The following is a 25004-nucleotide window of genomic DNA, read 5'->3' on the forward strand; positions in this document are numbered from 1 at the left end:
AAGTTTTCATGAAAACAAAAACCACATTTTATTCGTTCGATTCCAATCGATTTAGACTAGCAATTTGCCAAAAATGAACAAACCCGAAGTTATCCAGAAATCAAAAGCCACTTTTCATTGGCTCGATTCCAATCGAATTAGACTAGCAATTCGCCAAAACGAATAAACCCGAAGTTTTCATGAAATCCAAACCCACTTTTCATTCGCTCCATTCCAACCAAATTAGACTAGCAATTCGCCAAAAATGAACAAACACGAAGTTATCATGAAATCGAAAACCACTTTTTATTGACTCGATTCCAATCGAATTACATTAGTAATTCGCCAAAAACGAACAAACCCAAAGTCATAATGAAATCGAAAACCACATTTCATGGCTCGATTCCATTCGAATTAGACTAGCAATTCGCCAAAAATGAAAAAATCCGAAGTCATCGTGAAATTGAAAACCACATTTCATTGGCTCGATTCCAATCGAATTAGACTAGCAATTTGCCAAAAACGAACAAACCCGCAGTTATCATGAAATCAAAAACCACTTTTCTTTCGTTCGATTCCAATCGAATTAGACTAGAACTTGCCCAAAAATTAACAAACTTGAAGTTATCAAGAAATCAAAAGCCACATTTCATTGGCTTGATTCCAAACCAATTACATTAGCAATTCACTAAAAATGAACAAACCCGAAGTTATCTTGAAATCAAAATCCACCTTTCATTGGCTCGATTCGAATCGAATTAGACAAGCAATTCCGCAAAAATGAACGAACCCGAAGTTATTCCATATCATGAAATCGAAAATAACATTTCATTAGCTCGATTCCAATCGAATTAGAGCAGCATTTCACCAAAAATGGAAAAACCTGAAGTTATCATGAAATCAAAAACCACATTTCATTGGGTTGATTCCAATCGAATTAGACTAGCAATTCGCAAAAAACGAACAAACCCGAAGTTATCATGAAATCGAAAACCACTTTTAATTGGCACGATTCCAATTGAATTAGACTAGTAATTCGCCAAAAATGAACAAACCCGAAGTTACCATGAAATCAAAAGTCACTTTTCACTGGCTCGATTTCAATCGAATTGGACTAGTTATTCGCCAAAAATGAACAAACACGAAGTTGGCATGAAATAAAAAACCACTTTTCATTCATTCGATTCCAATCGAATTAGACTAGCTATTCCCCAAAAATGAACAAACCCAAAGTTATCATGAAATCAAAAATCACATTTCATTAGGTCGATTCCAATCGAATAAAACTAGCAATTCATCAATAACGAACAACCTGAAGTTATCATGAAATCGAAAACCGCTTTTCATTGGCACAATTCGAATCGATTTAGACTTGCAATATGCCAAAATGGATAAACCCGAAGTTATCATGAAATCAAAACCCACTTTTCATTCGCTCCATTCCAATCGAATTAGACTACCAATTTCCCAAAAATGAACAAACACGAAGTTATCTTGAAATCGAAAACCACTTTTCATTGGCTCGATTCCAATCGAATTATACTCGCTATTCGTGAAAAATGAACAAACCAGAGGCAATCATGAAATCAAAAACCAATTTTCATTGGCTCGATTCCAATCTAATTAGACCAGCTATTCGCCAAAGATGAACAAACACGAAGTTGTCATGAAATCAAAAATCACTTTTCATTGGCTCGATTCCAATCGAATTATAGTAGTAATTCGCCAAAAATGAACAAACTCAAAATTATCATGAAATCGAAAACCACATTTCATGGCACGATTCCAATCGAATTAGACTCGCAATTCGCCAAAATGGATAAACCTAAAGTTATCATGAAATCAAAACCCACTTTTCATTCGCTCCATTCCAATCGAATTAGACTAGCAATTTGCCAAAAATGAACAAACACGAAGTTGTCATGAAATCGAAAACCACGTTTCATTGGCTCGATTCCAATCCAATTGGACTAGCAATTCGCTAAAAATGAACAAACCTAAAGTTATCATAAAATCGAAAACCACATTGCATTTGCTCGATTATATTTGAATTAGTCTAGCAATTTGCCAAAACCAAAAAAACCCGAAGTTATCATGAAATCAAAAGCCACTTTTCACAGGCTCGATTCCAATCGAATTAGACTAGCAATTCGCCAAAAACGAACAAACCCGAAGTTGTCATGAAATTCAAAACCACGTTTTATTGGCTTGATTCCAATCAAATTAGACTACCTATTTGCCAAAACGAACAAATCCGAAGTTATCGTTAAATCAAAAGCCACTTTTCACTTGCTCGATTCCAATCGAATTAGACAAGCTATTCGCCAAAAACGAACAAACACGAAGTTATCATGAAATCAAAAACCACTTTTCATTCGTTCAATTCCAATCGAATTAGACTAGCCAATCGCCAAAAATGAATAAACCCGAAGTTATCATGAAATCAAAAACAACTTTTCTTTCATTCGATTCCAATCGAATTAGACTAGAACTTGCCCAAAAATGAACAAACTTGAAGTTATCAAGAAATCAAAAGCCGCATTTCATTGGCTCGATTGCAATCCAATTAGACTAGCAATTCGCTAAAAATGAACAAACCCGAAGTTATCATGAAATCAAAAGCCACCTTTCGTTGGCTCGATTCGAATTGAATTAGACTAGCAATTCGCCAAAATGAACAAACCCGAAGTTATCATGAAATCAAAACCCACTTTTCATTTGTTCGATTCCAATCGAATTAGACTAGCAATTTACCAAAAATGAACAAACCCAAAGTTATCAAGAAATCAAAAGCCACTTTTCATTGGTAAGATTCCAATCGAATTAGACTAGCAGTTCGCCAAAATGGATAAACCCGAAGTAATCATGAAATCAAAACCCACTTTTCATTCGCTTCATTCCAATCGAATTAGACTAGCAATTCTTCGAAAACGAACAAACTCGAAGTTATCATGCAATCAAAAACCACTTTTCATTCGTTCGATTCCAATCGAATTAGACTAGCCATTCGCCAAAAATGAACAAACCCAAAGTTATCATGAAATCAAAAACCACTTTTCATTCGTTCGATTCCAATCGAATTAGACTAGTAATTCGCTAAAAACCAACAAAGACAAAGTTATAATGAAATCGAAAACCACATTTCACTGGCTCGATTCCAATCGAATTAGACTAGCTATTCACGAAAAATGAACAAACCCGAAGTTATCATGAAATCAAAAGCCACATTCCATTGGTTCGATTACAAACCAATTAGACTAGCAATTCCCTAAAAATGAACAAACCCGAAGTTATCATGAAATCAAAAGCCACCTTTCGTTGGCTCGATTCGAATCGAATTAGACTAGCAATTCTCCAAAACGAACAAACCCGAAGTTATCATGAAATCAAAACCCAATTTTCATTCGTTCGATTCCAATCGAATTAGACTAGCAATTTGTGAAAAGCAAAAAGACCCGAAGTTATTATGAAATCGAAAACAACTTTTCATTGGCTCAATTCCAATCGAATTTGACTAGCAATTCGTCAAAAATTAACAAACCTGAAGTTATCATGAAATCAAGCGCCACTTTTCTCTGGCTCATTTCCAATCCAATTAGACTAGCAATTCGCCAAAAATGAATAACGCGAAGTTATCATGAAATCAAAAACCGCATTTCTGCTCGATTCCAATCAAATTAGACTAGCCACTCGCCAAAAATAGATAAACCCGAAGTTATCATGAAATCAAAACCTACTTTTCATTCGTTAGGTTCCAATCGAATTAGACTAGAAATTTTACAAAAACGAATAAACCTGAAGTTATCAAGAAATCGAAAGCCACATTTCATTTGCTCGATTCTAATTGAATTAGACTAGCAATTCAGTAAAAATGAACAAACCCGAAGTTATCATGAAATCAAAACCCACTTTTCATTGGCTCGATTCGAATCGAATTAGACTAGTAATTCGCCAAAATGAACAAACCCGAAGTTTTCATGAAATCGAAAACCACATTTCATTCGTTCGATTCCAATCGAATTAGACTAGCAATTTGCCAAAAATGAACAAACTCGAAGTTATCAAGAAATCAAAAGCAACTTTTCATTGGCTCGACTCCAGTCGAATTAGACTAGCAATTCGCCAAAATGAATAAACCCGAAGTTTTCACAAAATCAAAACCTAGTTTTTGTTCGCTCTATTCCAATCAAATTAGACTAGCAATTCGCCAAAAATGAACAAACACGAAGTTATCATGAAATCAAAAACCACTTTTCAATGACTCGATTCCAATTGAATTACATTAGTAATTCGCCAAAAACGAACAAATCCAAAGTTATCAAGAAATCGAAAACCTCATTTCATGGCTCGGTTCCAATCGAATTAGACTAGCAATTCGCCAAAAACGAACAAACCCGAAGTCATCGTGAAATTGAAAACCACATTTCATTGGCTCGATTCCAATCGAATTAGACTAGCAATTTACCAAAAACAAAAAAACTCGAAGTTATCGTGAAATCGAAAACCACATTTCACGACTCGATTCCAATTCAATTAGACAAGCTACTCGCCAAAAATGAACAAACCCGAACTTATCATGAAATCAAAAACCACATTTCATGGACTCGATTCCAATCGAATTAGACTAGCAATTCGTAGAAATTGAACAAACCCAAATTTACCATGAAATCAAAGGCCACTTTCCACTGGCTCGATTCCAATCAAATTAGACAAGCAATTCCACAGAAACGAACAAACTCGAATTTATTTCTTATTATGAAATCAAAAACAACATTTCATTGGCTCGATTCCAATTGAATTAGAGTAGCATTTCGCCAAAAACGAATAAACACGAAGTTATCATGAAATCAAAAACCACATTTCATTTGGTCGATTCCAATCGAATTAGACTAGCAATTCGCCAAAAACGAAAAAACCCAAAGTTATCAAGAAATCAAAAGTCACTTTTCACTGGCTTGATTTCAATCGAATTGGACTAGGTATTCGCCAAAAAAGAACAAACACGAAGTTGTCATGAAATCAAAAATCACTTTTCATTCGTTCGATTCCAATCGAATTAGACTAGCTATTCGCCAAAAATGAACAAACCCGAAGTTATCATAAAATCAAAAATCACATTTCATTGGGTTGATTCCAATCGAATTAAACTAGCAATTCGCAAAAAATGAACAACCCGAAGTTATCATGAAATCGAAAACTGCTTTTCATTTGCAAAATTCCAATCGAATTAGACTAGCAATTTGCCAAAACAGATAAACCCGAAGTTATCATGAAATCAAAACCCACTTTTCATTCACTCCGTTCTAATCGAATTAGACTACCAATTCCCCAAAAATGTACAAACATGAAGTTATCATGAAATCGAAAACAACTTTTCATTAACTCAATTCCAATCGAATAATACTAGCTATTCGCGAAAAATGAACAAACCCGAAGTTATCATGAAATCAAAAGCCAATTTTCATTGGCTCGATTCCAATCTAATTAGACCAGCTATTCGCCAAAGATGAACAAACACGAAGTTGTCATGAAATCAAAAATCAATTTTCATTGGCTCGATTCCAATCGAATTACAGTAGTAATTCGCCAAAAATGAACAAACTCGAAATTATCATGAAATCGAAACCCACATTTCATGGCTCGATTCCAATCGAATTAGACTAGCAATTCGCCAAAAATGAACAAACCCGAAGTTATCATGAAATCAAAAGCCAATTTTCATTGGCTCGATTCCAATCGAATTAGACTAGCAATTCGCCAAAAATGAACAAACCCGAAGTTATCATGAAATCAAAAGCCACTTTTCATTGGCTCCATTCGAATCAAATTAGAGTAACAATTCGCGAAAACGAACAGACCCGAAGTTGTCAGGAAATCAAAAGCCACATTACATTTGCTCAATTCCAATCGAATTAGACTAGCAATTCGCCAAAATGGATAAACCCAAAGTTATCGTGAAATCAAAACCCACTTTTCATTCGCTCCATTCCAATCGAATAAGACTAGCAATTCTCCAAAAATGAACAAACATGAAGTTATCATGAAATCGAAAACCACGTTTCATTGGCTTGATTCCAATCAAATTGGACAAGCAATTCGCTAAAAGAACAAAATCGAAGTTTCCATGAAATCGAAAACCACATTTCATTGGCTCGATTCCAATCAAATTAGACTAGCAATTTGCCAAAATCGAAAAAAACCCGAAGTTATGATGAAATTAAAAGCCACTTTTCACAGGCTCGATTCCAATCGAATTAGACTAGCAATTCGCCAAAAATAAACAAACCCGAAGTTATTTATTGTCATGAAATTGAAAACTGCATTTTATTGACTCGATTCCATTCGAATTAGACTAGCAATTTGCATAAATTGAACAAACCCGAAGTTATCATGAAATCCAAAACCACATTTCATTGGCTCGATTCCAATCGAATTAGACTAGCAATTCGTCAAAAAAGAACAAACCCGAAGTTATGGTTAAATCAAAAGCCACTTTTCGTTGGCTCGATTCAAATCGAATTAGACTAGCAATTCACCAAAAACGAACAAATCCGAAGTTATGGTTAAATCAAAAGCCACTTTTCACTCGCTCGATTCCAATCGAATTAGACTACTTATTCACCAAAAATGAACAAACATGAAGTTGTCATGAAATCAAAAACCACTTTTCATTCGTTCGATTCCAATCGAATAAGTCTAGCCATTCGCCGAAAATGAACAAACCCAAAGTTATCACGAAATCAAAAACCACTTTTCATTCGTTCGATTCCAATCGAATTATACTAGAACTTGCCCAAAAATGAACAAACTTGAAGTTATCAAGAAATCAAAAGCCACATTTCAATGGCTCGATTCCAATCCAATTAGACTAGCAATTCGCCAAAAATGAACAAACATGAAATTATCATGAAATCAAAAGCCACCTTTCATTGGCTCGATTCGAATTGAATTAGACTAGCAATTCGCCAAAACGAACAAACCCGAAGTTATTCGTTCGATTCCAATCGAATTAGACTAGCAATTTGCCAAAAATGAACAAACCCGAAGTTCTCAAGAAATCAAAAGCCACTTTTCATTGGCTCGATTCCAATCGAATTAGACTAGCTGGTCGCCAAAATTGAGAAACCTGAAGTTATCATGAAATCAAAACCCACCTTTCATTGGCTCGATTCCAATCGAATTAGACTAGCAATTCTCCAAAAACGAATAGACCCAATGTTATCATGTAATCAAAAACCACTTTTCATTCGTTCGATTCCAATTGGATTAGACTAGCCATTCGCCAAAAACGAACAAACCCGAAGTTATCATAAAATCAAAAACCACTTTTCATTCGTTCGATTCCAATTGAATTAGACAGGAACTTGCCCAAAAACGAACAAACTTGAAGTTATCAAGAATTCAAAAGCCACATTTCATTGGCTCGATTCCAATCGAATTAGACTAGCTATTCATGAAAAACGAACAAACCCGGAGTTATCATGAAATCAAAAGCCACATTTCAATAGCTAGATTACAATCCAATTAGACAACCAATTCACAAAAATGAACAAACCCGAATTTATCATGAAATCAAAAGCTACTTTTCACTGGCTCGATTCCAATCGAATTAGACAAGCAATTCCCCAAAAATGGACAAACTCGAAGTTAACATGAAATCAAAAGTCACTTTTCGATGGCTCGATACCAATCGAATTAGTCTAGCCACTCGCCAAAATGAACAAACTCGAAGTTATCATGAAATCGAAAAACCATGTTTCATTGGCTCGATTCCAATCAAATTAGACTAGCAATTCGCTAAAAACGAACAAACCCGAAGTTATCATGAAATCAAAAACCACATTTCGATGTCTCGATTCCAATCGAATTAGACTAGCAATTTTCCAAAAACGAACAAACCCGAAGTTATCATGGAATCAAAAGCCACTTTTCACGGGCTCGATTCCAATAGAATTAGACTAGCAATTTGCCAAAAATGAACAAATCCAAAGTTATTTGTTATCATGAAATCGAAAACCGCATTTCATTGACTCGATTCCAATCGAATTTGACTACGAATTCACCAAAAACAAACAAACTGGAAGTTATAATGAAATCCAAAACCACATTGCATTGGCTCAATTCCAATCGAATTAGACTAGCAATTCGCCAAAAACGAACAAACCCGAATTTATCATAAAATCCAAAATCACTTTTCGTTGGCTCGATTCCAATCGAATTAAACTAGCAATTCGCCAAAAATGAACGAACTCGAAGTTATCTTTAAATCGAAAGCCACTTTTCACTTGCTCGATTCCAATCGAATTAGACTAGTTATTCGCCAAAATGAGCAAACATGAAGTTATCATGAAATCAAAGACCACTTTTCAATCGTTTAATTCCAATTGAATTAGACTAGCCATTCTCAAAAAACGAACAAATCCGAAGTTATCATGAAATCAAAAACTAATTTTCATTCGTTCGATTCCAATCGAATTAGACTGGAACTTGCTCAAAAACAAACAAACTTGAAGTTATCAAGAAATCAAAAGCCACATTTCATTGGCTCGATTGCAATCCAATTAGACTAGTAATTCGCCAAAAATGAACAAACCCGAAGGTATCATGAATTCAAAAGCCAACTTCATTGGCTCGATTCGAATCGAATTAGACTAGCAATTCGTCAAAATGAACAAACCAAAGTTATCATGAAATCAAAACCCACTTTTCACTCATTCGATTCCAATCGAATTAGACTAGCAATTTATGAAAAATGAATAAACCCGAAGTTGTCAAGAAATCAAAAGCCACTTTTCTTTGGCTCGATTTTAATCGATTTAGACTAGCAGTTCGCCAAAACGGATAAACCCGAAGTTATCATGAAATCAAAACCCACTTTTCATTCGCTCCATTGCAATCGAATGAGATTAGCAATTCGCCAAGAACGAACAAACCCAAAGTTATCATGCAATCAAAAACCACTTTTCATTCGTTCGATTCCAATCGAATTAGACTGGAACTTGCCCAAAAATGAACAAACTTGAAGTTATCAAGGAATCAAAAGCCAGATTTCAGTGGCTCAATTCCAATCCAATTAGACTAGCAATTCGCCAAAAATGAACAAACCCGAAGTTATCATGAAATCAAAAGCCACCTTTCATTGGCTCGATTCGAATCGAATTAGACTAGCAATTCGCCAAAATGAACAAACCGAAGTTATCATGAAATCAAAACCCACTTTTCATTCGTTCTGTGACGCCCCGAACTTAAGTTTCGAGTGTCACGTACTAAACATAATAGCTTCTGCCTTTGGTATATGTAAATACTCTTAAATAGAAGTATTACATGTTAGAAACTTATTTTCAACTTGGTAAAATGTCTCTCATAACTTTTAATGGCCCGCAGAAGCGCATGTCGACAAGAAATTATACTTTACATATATGGACTCTGCACTGCCACGGTTAGTTGGGGCAGCAAGTTCGACTATTTTTATAAAATTCATCCCAACTCCGTTTTCTATGAAATTTATGGCATTAGAAAGATATTTTCAAGTAGTTTTCGAGGTTAAAATATAAAAGTTTCCAAGATCATATAATATGGGCGTTTTACTGAAAACAGTGAGGTATTGCACAGAAATTTAGGATTTGACCCTTCAACGTTTAAAAATTCATATCTCAGGCTACAGATATCCAAATCGAGTGATTCTTGTGCCCATATTAAGACAACTCAATGAGGAACGCATTAGTATTTTCAGAGTCTCAAATGGACGTTTATGGAGTAAAAAATAACGTGTTGAAGTTGACCCAAAAACTGTCCCGTTTCTGCCTTTTGTCACTTTCAAGGAGAAGTTTTTTAAAAAAGGTCTATTAACACAACAGAGAAGATATAATTGCTTAATTTACTTCTGGTACCATATTACATCATGTCTCATACATGTTTTTATACAATACCATATGAAAACATATGGAAAGCAGTCGGACAAAACACGCAAAAACAAAACTTCGATGCAAAACAACCTTGTCCTTAACCCATCATCGATTATGCCGACTGACTTCCACCAACTCCGCAATTATGAATATGAGAATTTAGTATAGAACACTATGAGTATAAAGAATACTCAGTAAGATACCATGCTTGGATCTTAACATGTTAATACTACACAAAAGAATGCAATCAAACACATACTTGCACATTCCGACTTGCCGGTGCCCTTCGGACTTGTCCTAAGGCATAAATAGATATCTAACTTTGTAGACTTGTCCACCACATTCATATTATGGTTTTTCATGCATAGCTTAAGCATAAATATTATCATGAAATCATACCACTTAAGCATAGAAAGTATCTTACAATAAAACTTGAAGAAATCTTGGTTGAAAATGAATTGAGAAATGCTAGGCTAGTCCTCTTCTTCCCTCACGTTTTCTGCCCTCTTATAAACAAGTGTTAAGTTGTTTTTCATGTAAGGAAAATAAAGGGCAGCAACACATCTATTTATAGGTGAGAAAAAATGATAAATTTTGGGTGACTCTTCAACCGATTCTACACTTGGGCAGCATGCAAGAAAACCATAACTTCAATTAAACACCTATGCATGCCTTTAGCCACCACATGCTTAAGTTAAAACACCTCATGCATGCCTTAGCCACCACATGCTTAAGTTAAAACACCTCATGCATGCCTTAGCCACCACATGCTTAAGTTAAAACACCTCTTGCTTAAATTGTTTCATCAATTTTCGGCCATGTTGGAGAAACAATGTTTAACTTTAGTAATTAGGTGTAAAATGGACATTTATCCCAAACCCCTAATTAACAAATTATTTGGAAAAAATTTTAATAAATCAACCAATGCAAAATTTGGCAACCATAAATAATTTTTTGGTCATGCTAAATTTTGAAAAGTTAAATTGCTATTCTAAAAATTAAATGAGCACAAAATTCGGAATATTACACGTTCGATTCCAATCGAATTAGACAAGCAATTGTCAAACAAACCCGAAGTTATCAAGAAATAAAAAGCCGCTTTTCATTGGCTCGATTACAATCGAATTAGACTAGCATTCGCCAAAACGGATAAACCCGAAGTTATCATGAAATCAAAACCCACTTTTCATTCGCTCCATTCCAATCGAATTAGACTAGCAATTTGCCAAAAACGAACAAACCGAAGTTATCATGTAATCAAAAATCACTTTTCATTCGTTCGATTCCAATCGAATTAGACTAGCAATTCGCCAAAAATGAACAAACCCAAAGTTATCATGAAATCAAAACCACTTTTCATTCGTTCGATTCCAATCAAATTAGACTAGCAATTCGCTAAAAATGAACAAACTCAAAGTTATCATGTGATCGAAAACCACATTTCATTGGCTCGATTCCAATCGAATTAGACTAGCCATTCACGAAAAACGAACAAACCCGAAGTTATCATGAAATCAAAAGCCACATTTCATTGGCTCGATTACAATCCAATTAGACTAGCAATTCGCCAAAAATGAACAAACCCGAAGTTATCATGAAATCAAAAGCCACCTTTCATTGGCTCGATTCGAATCGAATTAGACTAGCAATTCGCCAAAATGAAAAAGCCCGAAGTTATCACGAAATCAAAACCCACTTTTCATTCGTTCGATTCCAATCGAATTAGACCAACAATTTGCGAAAAACGAACAAACCCAAAGACACTATGAAATCGAAAACAACTTTTCATTGGCTCGATTCCAATCGAATTAGACTAGCAATTCCCTAAAAACTAACAAACCCGAAGTTATCCTGAAATCAAAAGCTACTTTTCACTGGCTCGATTCCAATCGAATTAGACTAGCAATTCGCCAAAAATGAATAACATGAAGTTATCATGAAATCAAAAACCAGATTTCATGGCTCGATTCCAATCGAATTTGACTAGCCACTTGCCAAAAATAGATAAACCCGAAGTTATCATGAAATCAAAACCTACTTTTCACTCGTTCGATTCCAATCGAATTAGACTAGAAATTTTCTAAAAACGAATAAACCTGAAGTTATCGAGAAATTGAAAGCCACATTTCATTTGCTCGATTCTAATCGAATTTTACTAGCAATTCAGTAAAATGAACAAATCCGAAGTTATCATGAAATCAAAAGCCACTTTTCATTGGCTCGATTCGATTCGAATCGAATTAGACTAGCAATTTGCCAAAACGAACAAACCCGAAGTTATCATGAAATCGAAAACCACATTTCAGTCGTTCGATTCCAAATGAATTAGACTAGCAATTTGCAAAAAATGAACAAACACGAAGTTATCATGAAATCGAAAACCACTTTTCATTGGATCGATTCCAATCGAATTACAAAAGAAATTCGACAAAAAAGGAACAAACCCAAAGTTATCATGAAATAGAAAACCACATTTCATGGCTCGATTCCAATCGAATTAGACTAGCAATTTACCAAAAATGAACAAACCCGAAGTCATCGTGAAATCAAAAACCACATTTCATTGGCTCAGTTCCAAATGAATTAGACTAGCAATTTGCTAAAAATGAACAAACCCGAAGTTATCGTGAAATCAAAAACCACATTTCACAACTCGATTCCAATTGAATTAGACAAGCTACTCGACAAAAACGAACAAACCCGAAGTTATCATGAAATCAAAAACCACATTTCATTGGCTCGATTCCAATCGAATTTGACTTGCAATTCGCCAAAAATGAACAAACCCGAATTTATCATGAAATCAAAAGCCACATGTCACTGGCTTGATTCCAATCGAATTAGACGAAAAATTCCCTAAAAATGATCAAACCCGAAGTTATTTCTAAACATGAAATCGAAAATACATTTCACTCATTTTATTCCAATCAAATTAGAGTAGCATTTCACCAAAAACGAATAAACCCGAAGTTATCATGAAATCAAAAACCACATTTCATTGGGTCGATTCCAATCGAATTAGACTAGCAATTCGCCAAAAATGAACAAACCCGAAGTTATCATGAAATTGAAAACCACTTTTAATTGGCACGATTCCAATCGAATTAGACTAGCAATTCGCCAAAAATGAACAAACCCGAACTTATCATGAGATCAAAAGTCACTTTTCAATGGCTCGATTTCAATCGAATTGGACAAGCTATTCGCCAAAAATGAACAAACACGAAGTTATCATGAAATCAAAAACCACTTTTCGTTCATTCGATTCCAAACGAATTAGACTAGCTATTCGCCAAAAACAAACAAACCCAAAGTTATCATGAAATCAAAAACCACATTTTATTGGGTCAATTCCAATCGAATTACACTAGTAATTCTCCAAAAATGAACAAACCCGAAGTTATAGTGAAATTGAAAACCAGTTTTCATTGGCTCGATTCCAAACGAATTAGATTAGCAAATCGTCAAAAACGAACAAACCCAAAGTTATCATGAAATCAAAAGCCCCTTTTCACTACTTCGATTCCAATCGAATTAGACTAGCTATTCGCCAAAAATGAACAAACACAAAGTTATCATGAAATCAAAAACCACTTTTCATTTGTTCGATTCCAATCGAATTAGAAAGCTATTCGCCAAAAATGAACAAACTCGAATTTATCATGAAATCAAAAACCACTTTTCATTGGCTCGGTTCCAATCGAATTAGACTAGCAATTTACCAAAAACGAACAAACTAGAAGTTATCATGAAATTAAAAACCACATTACATTAGTTGATTCCATTTGAATTAGACTGGCAATTCGCCAGAAACGAACATACCCGAAGTTATCATGAAATCAAAAACCGCTTTTCATTGGCTTGATTCCAATAGAATTAGACTAGCAATTCGCGAAAACGAACAAACCCGAAGTTAACAAGAAATCAAAAGCCACTTTTCACAGACTCGATTCCAATCGAACTAGACTAGCAATTCGCCAAAAATGAACCAACTCGAAGTTATCATGAAATCAAAAACCACATTTCATTGGGTTGATTCCAATCGAATTAGACTAGCAATTCGCCAAAAACGAACAAACCCGAAGTTATCATGAAATCAAAAACCGGTTTTCGTTGGCTCGATTCCAATAGAATTAGACTAGCAATTTGCGAAAACGAACAAACCCGAAATTATCAAGAAATAAAAAGCCACTTTTCACAGACTCGATTCCAATCGAATTAGACTAGCAATTCGCCAAAAAGGAACAAACTCGAAGTTATCACGAAATCAAAAACCACATTTCATTGGCTCGATTCCAATCAAATTAGAATAGCAATTCGCTAAAAATGAACAAACCCGAATTTATCATGAAATCGACAACCACTTTTCATTAGCTCGATTCGAATCGAATTAGACTAGCAATTCACCAAAAATGAAGAAACCAGAAGTTATCATGAAATCGAAAACCACATTTCACGGCTCGATTCCAATCGAATTAGACAAGCTACTCGCCAGAAGCAAAAAACCCGACGATATCATGAAGTCGAAAACCACATTTCATTGGCTCGATTCCAATCGAATTAGACTAGCAATTCGCCAAAAATGAACAAACCTGAAGTTATCATGAAATCAAAAGCCACTTTTCATTGGCTCGATTCCAATCGAATTAGACAAGCAATTCGCCAAAAATGAACAAACCCGAAGTTACTTGTTATCATGAAATCGAAAACAACATTTTATTGGCTCAATTCCAATCGAATTAGACTAGCATTTCGCCAAAAACGAACAAACCCAAAGTTATCATGAAATCAAAAACCACATTTCATTGGGTTGACTCAAATCGAATTAGACTAGCAATTTGCCAAAAATGAACAAACCCAAAGTTATCATGAAATCGAAAACTACTTTTCATTGGCTCGATTCCAATCGAATTAGACTAGCAATTGGCCAAAAACGAACAAACCTGAAGTTATCATGAAATTAAAAGTCACTTTCCACTGGCTCGATTCCAATCGAATTAGACTAGCTATTCACCAAAAAAGAACAAACACGAGGATATCATGAAATCAAAACCACATTTCATTCGTTCGATTCCAATTGAATTAGACTAGCTATTCGCTAAAAATGAACAAACCCAAAGTTATCATGAAATCAAAATCCACATTTGATTGTGTCGATTCCAATGGAATTAGACTAGCAATTCACCAAAATCGAAAAAACCCGAAGTTATCATGGAATCGAAAACTACTTTTCATTGGCTCGATTCCAATCGAATTAGACCTGTAATTCGCCAAAAACGAACAAACCCAAAGTTATCGTGAAATTAAAAGCCACATTTCACTGGCTCGATTCCAATCAAATTAGACTAGCAATTCGCCAAAAATGAACCAACCCGAAGTTATCATGAAATCAAAAACCACTTTTCATTCGTTCGATTCCAATTGAATTAGAAAGCTATTCGCCAAAAATGAACAAACCCGAAGTTATCATGAAATCAAAAACCACTTTCCATTGGCTCGATTCCAATAGAATTGCATTAACAATTCGTAAAAACCGAACAAACCTGAAGTTATCATGAAATCGAAAACAACATTTCATGGCTCGATTCCAAATCGAATTAGACAAGGAATTTGCCAAAAATGAACAAACCCGAAGTTATGACGAAGTCAAAAGCCACCTTTCGTTGGCTCGATTCGAATCGAATTAGACTAGCAATTCGCCAAAATGAACAAATCGAAGTTATCATGAAATTAAAACCCACTGTTCATTCGTTCGATTCCAATCGAATTAGACTAGCAATTTACCAAAACCGAACAAACCCAAAGTTATCATGTAATCAAAAACCGGTTTCATTAGCTCGATTCGAATCAAATTAGACTACCAATTCGCGAAAACGAACAAACCCGAAGTTATAAGAAATCAAAAGCCACTTTTCATTTGCTCGATTCCAATCAAATTAGACTAGCAATTCGCCAAAATGGATAAACTCGAAGTTATAATGATATCAAAACCCACTTATCATTCGCTCCACTCCAATCGAATTAGACTAGCAATTCGCAAAAAATGAACAAACACGAAGTTATCATGAAATCAAAAACCACATTTCATTGGCTCGATTCCAATCAAATTAGACTAGCAATTCGTTAAAAATGAACAATACCAAAGTTATCATGAAATCGAAAACCACATTTCATTGGCTCGATTCCAATCGATTTAGACTAACAATTTGTCGAAAATGAACCCACCCGAAGTTATCATGAAATCAAAAGGGACTTTTCACGGGCTCGATTCCAATCGAATTAGACTAGCAATTTGCCAAAAACGAACAAACCCGAAGTAATTTGTTATCATGAAATCGAAAGCCGCATTTCATTGACTCGATTCCAATCGAATTAGACTAGCAATTCGCCAAAAATGAACAAACCTGAAGTTATCATGAAATAATAAAGCCACATTTCATTGGCTCGATTCCAATCGAATTAGACTAGGAATTCGCCAAAAACGAACAAACCCGAAGTTATCATAAAATCCAAAACCACTTTTCGTTGGCTCGATTCCAATTGAATTAGACTAGCAAATCACCAAAAATGAACAAACCCAAAGTTATCATGGAATCAAAAGAAACTTTTCACTTGCTCGATTCCAATCGAATTAGACTAGCTATTCGCCGAAAACGAACAAGCCCGAAGTTATCATGAAATCAAAACCACATTTTATTGGCTTCATTCCAATCGAATTAGACTAGCAATTCTCCAAAAATGAACAAATGCGAAGTTATCATGAAATCCAAAACCACTTTTCATTGGCTCGATTCCAATCGAATCAGATTAGCTATTCGCTAAAAACGAACGAACCCGAAGTTATCATGAATTCAAAAACCACATTTCATTGGCTCGATTCCAATCGAATTAGACTAACAATTCGCCAAAAACAAATAAACCCGTAGTTATCATGAAATCCAAAACAACTTTTCATTGGCTCGATTCAAATCGAATTAGACTAGCCAATCGCGAAAAATGAACAAACTCGAAGTTATCATGAAATCGAAAACCACGTTTCATTGGCTCGATTGCAATCGAATTAGACTAGCAATTCGCAAAAAATGAACAAACCCAAATTTATCATGAAATCGAAAATCACTTTTCATTGGCTCGATTCCAATCCGATTAGACTAGCAATTCGTCAAAAATGAAAAAAACCCGAAGTTATCATGAAATCAAAAGCCACTTTTCACTAGCTCAATTCCAATCGAATTAGACTAGCAATTCACTAAAAACGTTCAAACCCGAATTTATTTGTTATAATGAAATTGAAAACCACATTTGATTGACTCGATTCCAATCGAATTAGACTAGCAATTTGCCAAAAATGAACAAACCCGAAGTTATCAAGAAATCAAAAGCCAATTTTCACAGACTCAATTCCAATCGAATTAGACTGGCAATTTGACAAAAGTGACCAAACCCGAAGTTATCATGAAATCAAAGCCACTTTTACTGGCTTGATTCCCATCGAATTAGACTAGCAATTTGCCAAAAATAAACAAACCTGAAGTTATCATGAAATCAAAAGCCACTTTTCGCTTGCTCGATTCCAGTCGAATTAGACTAACTATTCGCCAAAAACGAACAAACCCGAAGTTATCATGAAATCAAAAACCACATTTCATTGGCTCAATTCCAAACGAATGAGACTAACAATTTGCCAAAACAGATAAACCCGAAGTTATCAAGAAATCAAAACGCACTTTTCATTCGCTTCATTCCAATCGAATTAGACTACCAATTTCCCAAAAATGAACAAACACGAAGTTATCATGAAATCAAAAACCACTTTTCATTGGCTCGATTCCAATCAAATTATATTAGCTATTCGTGAAAAATGAGCAAACCCGAAGCTATCATGAAATCAAAAACCAATTTTCATTGGTTCGATTCCAATCTAATTAGACCAGCTATTCGCCAAAGATGAAGAAACACGAAGTTGTCATGAAATCAAAAATCACTTTTCATTGGCTCAATTCCAATCGAATTACATTAGTAATTCGCAAAAAACGAACAAACCCGAAATTATCATGAAATTGAAAACCACATTTCATGCACATTTCATGGATCGATTCCAATCGAAATAGATTAGCAATTCGCCAAAAATGAACAAACCCGAAGTTATCATGAAATCAAAAATCACTTTTCATTGGCTCGATTCCAATCGAATTAGACTAGCAATTCGCCAAAATGGATAAACCCAAAGTTATCATGAAATCAAAACCCACTTTTCATTCGCTCCATTCCAATCGAATTAGACTAGCAATTCTCCAAAAACGAACAAACCCAAAGTTATCATGAAATAGAAAACCACTTTTCATACGTTCGATTCCAATCGAATTAGACTAGCCATTCGCCAAAAACGAACAACCTGAAGTTATCATGAATCAAAAACCACTTTTCATTTGTTCATTCCAATCGAATTAGACTAGGAATTCGCTAAAAACCAACAAAGCCAAAGTAATGATGAAATCGAAAACCACATTTCATTGGCTCGATTCCAATCGAATTAGAGTAGCTATTCACGAAAAATGAACAAACCCGAAGTTATCATGAAATCAAAAGCCACATTTCAATGGCTTGATTACAATCCAATTAGACTAGCAATTCACAAAAAACGAACAAACCCAAATTTATCATGAAATCAAAGCCCACTTTTCACTGGCCCGATTCCAATCGGACTATACTTGCTATTCGCTAAAAACGAACAAACCCGAACTTATCATGAAATCGAAAACCACATTTCATTGGCTCGATTCCAATCAAATTAGACTAGCAATTCGTCAAAAATGAACAAACCTCAAGTTATCATGAAATTAAAAGCCACTTTTCATTGGCTCGATTCCAATCGAATTAGACTCGCAATTCGCTAAAAACGAACAAACCCGAAATTATTTGTTATCATGAAATTGAAAACCACATTTCATTGACTTGATTCCAATCGAATTAGACTAGCAATTCGGCAAAATGAACAATCCCGAAGTTATCATAAAATCGAAAGCCACTTTTCACTTGCTCGATTCCAATTGAATTCGACAAGCTATTCGCCAAAAACGAAGTTACCGTGAAATCAAAAACCACTTTTCAGTCGTTCGATTCCAATCGAGTTAGACTAGCCATTCTCCAAAAATGAACAAACCCGAAGATAACTTGAAATCAAAAACCACTTTTCAATCATTCGATTCCAATCGAATTAGACTAGAAATTTTCCAAAGATGAACAAACCAGAAGTTATCAAGAAATCAAAAGCCACATTTCTTGGCTCGATTCCAATCCAAATAGACTAGCAATTCGCCAAAAATGAACAAACCCGAAATTATCATGAAATAAAAGCCACTTTACATTGGCTCGATTCGAATCGAATTAGACTAGCAATTCGCGAAAACGAACAAACCCAAAGATATCAAGAAATCAGAAGCCACTTTTCATTTGCTCGATTCCAATCGAATTAGACTCGCAATTCGCCAAAATGGATAAACCAAAATTTATCATGAAATCAAAACCCACTTTTCATTCGCTCCATTCCAATCAAATTAGACTAGCAATTCCCCAAAAATGAACAAACGCGAAGTAATCATGAAATCGAAAACCACGTTTCATTGGCTCGATTCCAATCCGATTGGACTAGCAAGTCGCTAAAAGCGAATAAACCTGAAGTTATCAAGAAATCGAAAACCACATTGCATTGGCTCGATTCCAATCGAATTAGACTAGCAATTCGCCAAAAACGAACAAACTCGAAGTTATCATAAAATCCAAAACCACTTTTCGTTGGCTCGATTCCAATCGAATTAGACTAGGAATTCGCCAAAAACGAACAATCCCGAAGTTATCTTGAAATCAAAAGCCACCTTTCATTGGCTCGATTCGAATTGAATTAGACACGCAATTCGCCAAAACGAACAAACCCGAAGTTATCATGAAATCAAAACCCACTTTTCATTCGTTCGATTCCAATCGAATTAGACTAGCAATTTGCAAAAAATGAACAGACCCGAAGTTATTAAGAAATCAAAAGCCACTTTTCATTGGCTCAATTCCAATTGAATTAGACTAGTAGTTCGCCAAAATGGATAAACCCGAAGTTATCAAGAAATCAAAACCAACTTTTCATTGGCTCGATTCCAATCGAATTAAACTAGCAATTCGCCAAAAACGAACAAACCCAAAGTCATCATTAAATCGAAAATCACTTTTCATTGGCTCGATTCCAATCGAATTAGAATAGCAATTCGTGAAAACAGACAAACCCGAAGTTATCATGAAATTGAAAGCCAGTTTTTATAGACTCGATTCCAATCGAATTAGACTAGCAATTCGCCGAAAATGAACAAACTTGAAGTTATCATGAATTCAAAAACCACATTTCGTTGGCTTGATTGCAATTGAATTAGACTAGCAATTCGCCAAAAACGAACATACCCGAAGTGATCATGAAATCGAAAACCACTTTTCATTGGCTGGATTCCAATCGAATTAGACTACCGATTCGCCAAAAACGAACAAACCCGAATTTATGATGAAATCAAAAACCACTTTTCATTGGCTCGATTCCAATTGAATTAGACTAGCAATTCATAAAAAATGAACAAAGCCGAAGTTATCATGAAATCAAAAGCCACTTTTCACTAGCTCGATTCCAATTGAATTAGACTAGCAATTCGCTAAAAACGATCAAACCCGAAGTTATTTGTTATCATGAAATCGAAAACCATATTTCATTGACTCGATTCCATTCGAATTAGATTACCAATTCACCAAAAATGAACAAACTCGAAGTTATCATGAAATCAAAAGCCACTTTCACTTGCTCGATTCCAATCGAATTAGACTAGCTATTCGCCAAAAACGAACAAACACGAAGTTATCTGAAAGCAAAAAACTACTTTTCATTCGTTCGATTCCAATCGAATTAGACTAGCCATTCTCCCGAAACGAACAAACCCGAAGTTATCCTGAAACCAAAAACCACTTTTCAGTTGTTCGATTCCAATCGAATTAGACTAGAAATTTTCCAAAGACGACCAAATCTGAAGTTATCAAGAAATCAAAAGCCACATTTCATTAGCTCGATTCCATTCCATTCCAATTAGATTAGCAATTCGCCAAAAATGAACAAACTCGAAGTTATCATAAAATCAAAAGCCACTTTTCATTGGCTCGATTCGAATCGAATTAGACTAGCAATTCGCGAAAATGAACAAGCCCGAAGTTATCAAGAAATCAAAAGCCACATTTTATTTGCTTGATTCCAATCGGATTAGACTAGCAATTCGCCAAAATGGATAAACCCGAAGTTATCATGAAATCAAAACCCACTTTTCATTCTCTCCATTCCGATTGAGAATTAGACTAGCAATTCGCCAAAAATGAACAAACCCGAAGTTATCATGTAATCAAAACCCACTTTTCTTTTGTTCGATTCCAATCGAATTAGACTAGCCATTCGCCAAAAATGAACAAACCCGAAGTTATCATGATATCAAAAATCACTTTTCATTCGTTCGATTCCAATCGAATTAGACTACAAATTCGCTAAAAATGAACAAATCCAAAGTTATCATGAAATCGAAAACCACATTTCATTTGCTCGATTCCTATCGAATTAGACTAGCTATTCATGAAAAAATGAACAAACCCGGAATTATCATGAAATTGAAAGCCACATTTCATTGGCTCGATTACAATCCAATTAGACTAGCAATTCACTAAAAAAGAACAAACCCGAAGTTATCATTAAATCAAAAGCCACCTTTCGTTGGCTCGATTCGAATTGATTTAGACTAGCAATTTGCCAAAACGAACAAACCCGAAGTTATCATGAAATAAAAACGCACTTTTCATTCGTTTGATTCCAATCGAATTAGACTAGCGATTTGCAAAAAATGAACAAACCCGAAGTTATTATGAAATCGAAAAAAACTTTTCATTGGCTTGATTCCAATCGAATTAGACTAGCAATTTGCCAAAAACTAACAAACCCCGAAGTTATCATGAAATCAAACGCCACTTTTGACTGGCTCAATTCCAATCGAATTAGACTAGCAATTCATCAAAAATGAATAACACGAAGTTATCATGAAATCAAAAACCACATTTCATGGCTCGATTCCAATCGAATTAGACTAGCCACTTGCCAAAAATAGGTAAACCCGAAGTTATCATGAAATCAAAACCTACTTTTCATTAGTTTGGTTCCAATCGAATTAGACTAGAAATTTTCAAAAAACGAATAAACTTGAAGTTATCGAGAAATTGAAAGCCACATTTCATTTGCTTGATTGCAATCGAATTAGACTAGCAATTCAATAAAAACGAACAAACCCGAAGTCATATTGAAATCAAAACCCACTTTTCATTAGCTCGATTCGAATCGAATTAGATTACCAATTCGCCAAAATGAACAAACCCGAAGTTTTCATGAAATCAAAAACCACATTTCATTCATTCGATTCCAATCGAATTAGACTCGCAATTTGCCAAAAATGAACAAACCCGAAGTTATCCAGAAATCAAAAGCCACTTTTCATTGGCTCGATTCCAATCGGATTAGACTAGCAATTTGCCAAAACGAATAAACCCGAAGTTTTCATGAAATCAAAACCCACTTTTCATTTGCTCCATTCTAATCAAATTGGACTAGCAATTCGCTAAAAATGAACAAACATAAAGTTATCACGAAATCGAAAACCACTTTTCATTGACTCGATTCCAATCGAATTACATTAGTAATTCGCCAAAAACAAACAAACCCAAAGTTATAATGAAATTGAAAACCACATTTCATGGCTCGATTCCAATCGAATTAGACTAGCAATTCGCCAAAAACGAACAAACCCGAAGTCATCGTGAAATTGAAAACCACATTTCATTGGCTCGATTCCAATCGAATTAGATTAGCAATTCACCAAAAATGAACAAACCCAAAGTTATCATGAAATCAAAAACCACTTTTCATTGGCTCGATTCCAATTGAATTAGACTAGCAATTCGCCAAAATGGACAAACCCGAAGTTTTCATGAAATCAAAACCCACTTTTCATTCGCTCCATTCCAATCGAATTAGACTAGCACTTCTCCAAAAACGAACAAACCTGAAGTTATCTTGAAATCAAAAACCACTTTTCATACGTTCGATTCCAATCAAATTAGACTAGCCATTCGCCAAAAATGAACAAACCCGAAGTTATCATGAAATCAAAAACCACTTTTCATTTGTTCGATTCCAATCGAATTTGACTAGCAATTCGCTAAAAACCAACAAACCCAAAGTTATGATGAAATCGAAAACCACATTTCATCGGCTCGATTCCAATGGAATTAGACTAGCTATTCACGAAAAATGAACAAACCCGAAGTTATTATGAAATCAAAAGCCACATTTCAATGGCTTGATTACAATCCAATTAGACTAGCAATTCACAAAAAATGAGCAAACCCGAATTTATCATGAAATCAAAGCCCACTATTCACTGGCTCGATTCCAATCGGATTAAACTTGCTATTCGCTAAAAACGAACAAACCCGAAGTTATCATGAAATCGAAAACCACATTTCATTAGCTCGATTCCAATCGAATTAGACTAGCAATTCCTCAAAAAATGAACAAACACCAAGTTATCATGAAATCAAAAGTCACTTATCATTGGCTCGATTCTAATAGAATTTGTAACGCCCCGAATTCTTTAGCAACCCGGAACGTTACCAAACGTGAATTGATTGATAAAGTGCTTGAGGCAAATACATTTTAATATAATGAGGAATTCAGTAAAAATTGAACAACCTTAACAAAAGGTAAATTAAATTAAATAACATATGCGGAACAATTTGGAATCATATCTTTTATCAAACATTAATAAAAGTAGTTCTAACAAATAATAAAATAGGACTAATTGAAAGTTATGACGTGACTCACAATTGAGTCTAAATATAAAAATAATAATAATCAACTGTTATTAAATATTCTAGTGTTTCTAAAAATTAAAGTACTTCATGAAGGAGATCCATTGGTCCAATATGCATCCATCCACCGCCGTCCAGCATACTAATTTCTACCTGAAAATTTTAAATAGAGAGGGATGAGTATAACGAATTATACTCAATGAGATGCTTGCTACTCCACATTCAAATCAAACGTGAAATTATGCATAAATTCTCTTACCAACATAACATGAGAATTATCACACCATGACAAATGATAATTCAAGCAAGCGCTGCAAATAACGTGAAGGCTAAATTGTGCCTTAAACTGTATCATGATTTCTCCCAAAGGAGCTCTGAACTGAAGTAATTAAATCCATACATAACAACGTATTTGAAAAAATGTGGACAAACCACTAATAGCACTGAGCATCTCACCTTACGTAATGAATTGTGTGGAGCAAAATTGCAGGGAAACGAGATTCTTGATTGTATATTCAAAGATTTAATGTTTTCTTTCTCTTCTTTGCAAAAATAAATATTTTATAGAGGAATAGAGACAGATCAAATCTAAAGAATTACTGGGATGAATAATGATATGAGATAATAACGCGTCTCACCTCTATTTATAATGAATTAACCGAAGAGTTTTGTAGAAATTAATCACTTCATTTAGACCGTATTTAATCAAACTATATCAAACAAACTTTGAATTTATCTCGATTGTCATGCCATACTTATCTACACACGTGACTGCCTAAACACTGGCCTAGTAAAGATGGAGTTTTTATATGAATTAGTGATTGACTTTGGATGGGAATAATATTAAATTAGTTATAATATCATTAAAATAAATGAAAGGGTTTGTTTACTATTTAAATTAAACTAGATAATCCATTAAATGACCATGCTCACATCCCACAAATTTATTTGATATTAAACTGATCGGTGGCTTCTTATTGTATTTTGCCAAGTTTCGTATCAACTGCAATTTCATCAAGGAAACGATAAAGAGGCATTATAATTGTATGACCTTTGCACACGTGGAAGGGTAAGACAAATCGGCCCCCTAATTGCATGGGCAATACATATTTTATTCTAATAAAACAACTTAAATAGATAAATAATTACTCTCTTGTCTTCGATTAAATCAAAATAATGGAAGAGTGTTTCAAA

At 34.7% G+C, this 25004-nt stretch overlaps 1 long non-coding RNA gene across 2 annotated transcripts in view; it reads right to left on the reverse strand.

Annotated features, from left to right (window-relative positions):
- The window catches only part of LOC111385890, a 66250-nt gene extending 42150 nt beyond the window's left edge, over window positions 1–24100 (reverse strand). The window contains exons 1-2 of one of the 2 annotated variants that reach the window (XR_002701130.1): window positions 24070–24100; window positions 23898–23963 (exon numbers count right to left, since the gene is read on the reverse strand). This is a non-coding gene — a long non-coding RNA (uncharacterized LOC111385890). Of the gene's footprint in view, window positions 1–23897; window positions 24011–24069 lie in introns of those variants that run through there. The other variant, XR_002701129.1, reaches the window with a different exon arrangement.
- Between the last annotated feature and the right edge of the window lie 904 nt (window positions 24101–25004).

The sequence above is a fragment of the Olea europaea genome, unplaced genomic scaffold (genome assembly GCF_002742605.1).
Source record: "Olea europaea var. sylvestris unplaced genomic scaffold, O_europaea_v1 scaffold333, whole genome shotgun sequence".
NCBI lineage: Eukaryota > Viridiplantae > Streptophyta > Magnoliopsida > Lamiales > Oleaceae > Olea > Olea europaea.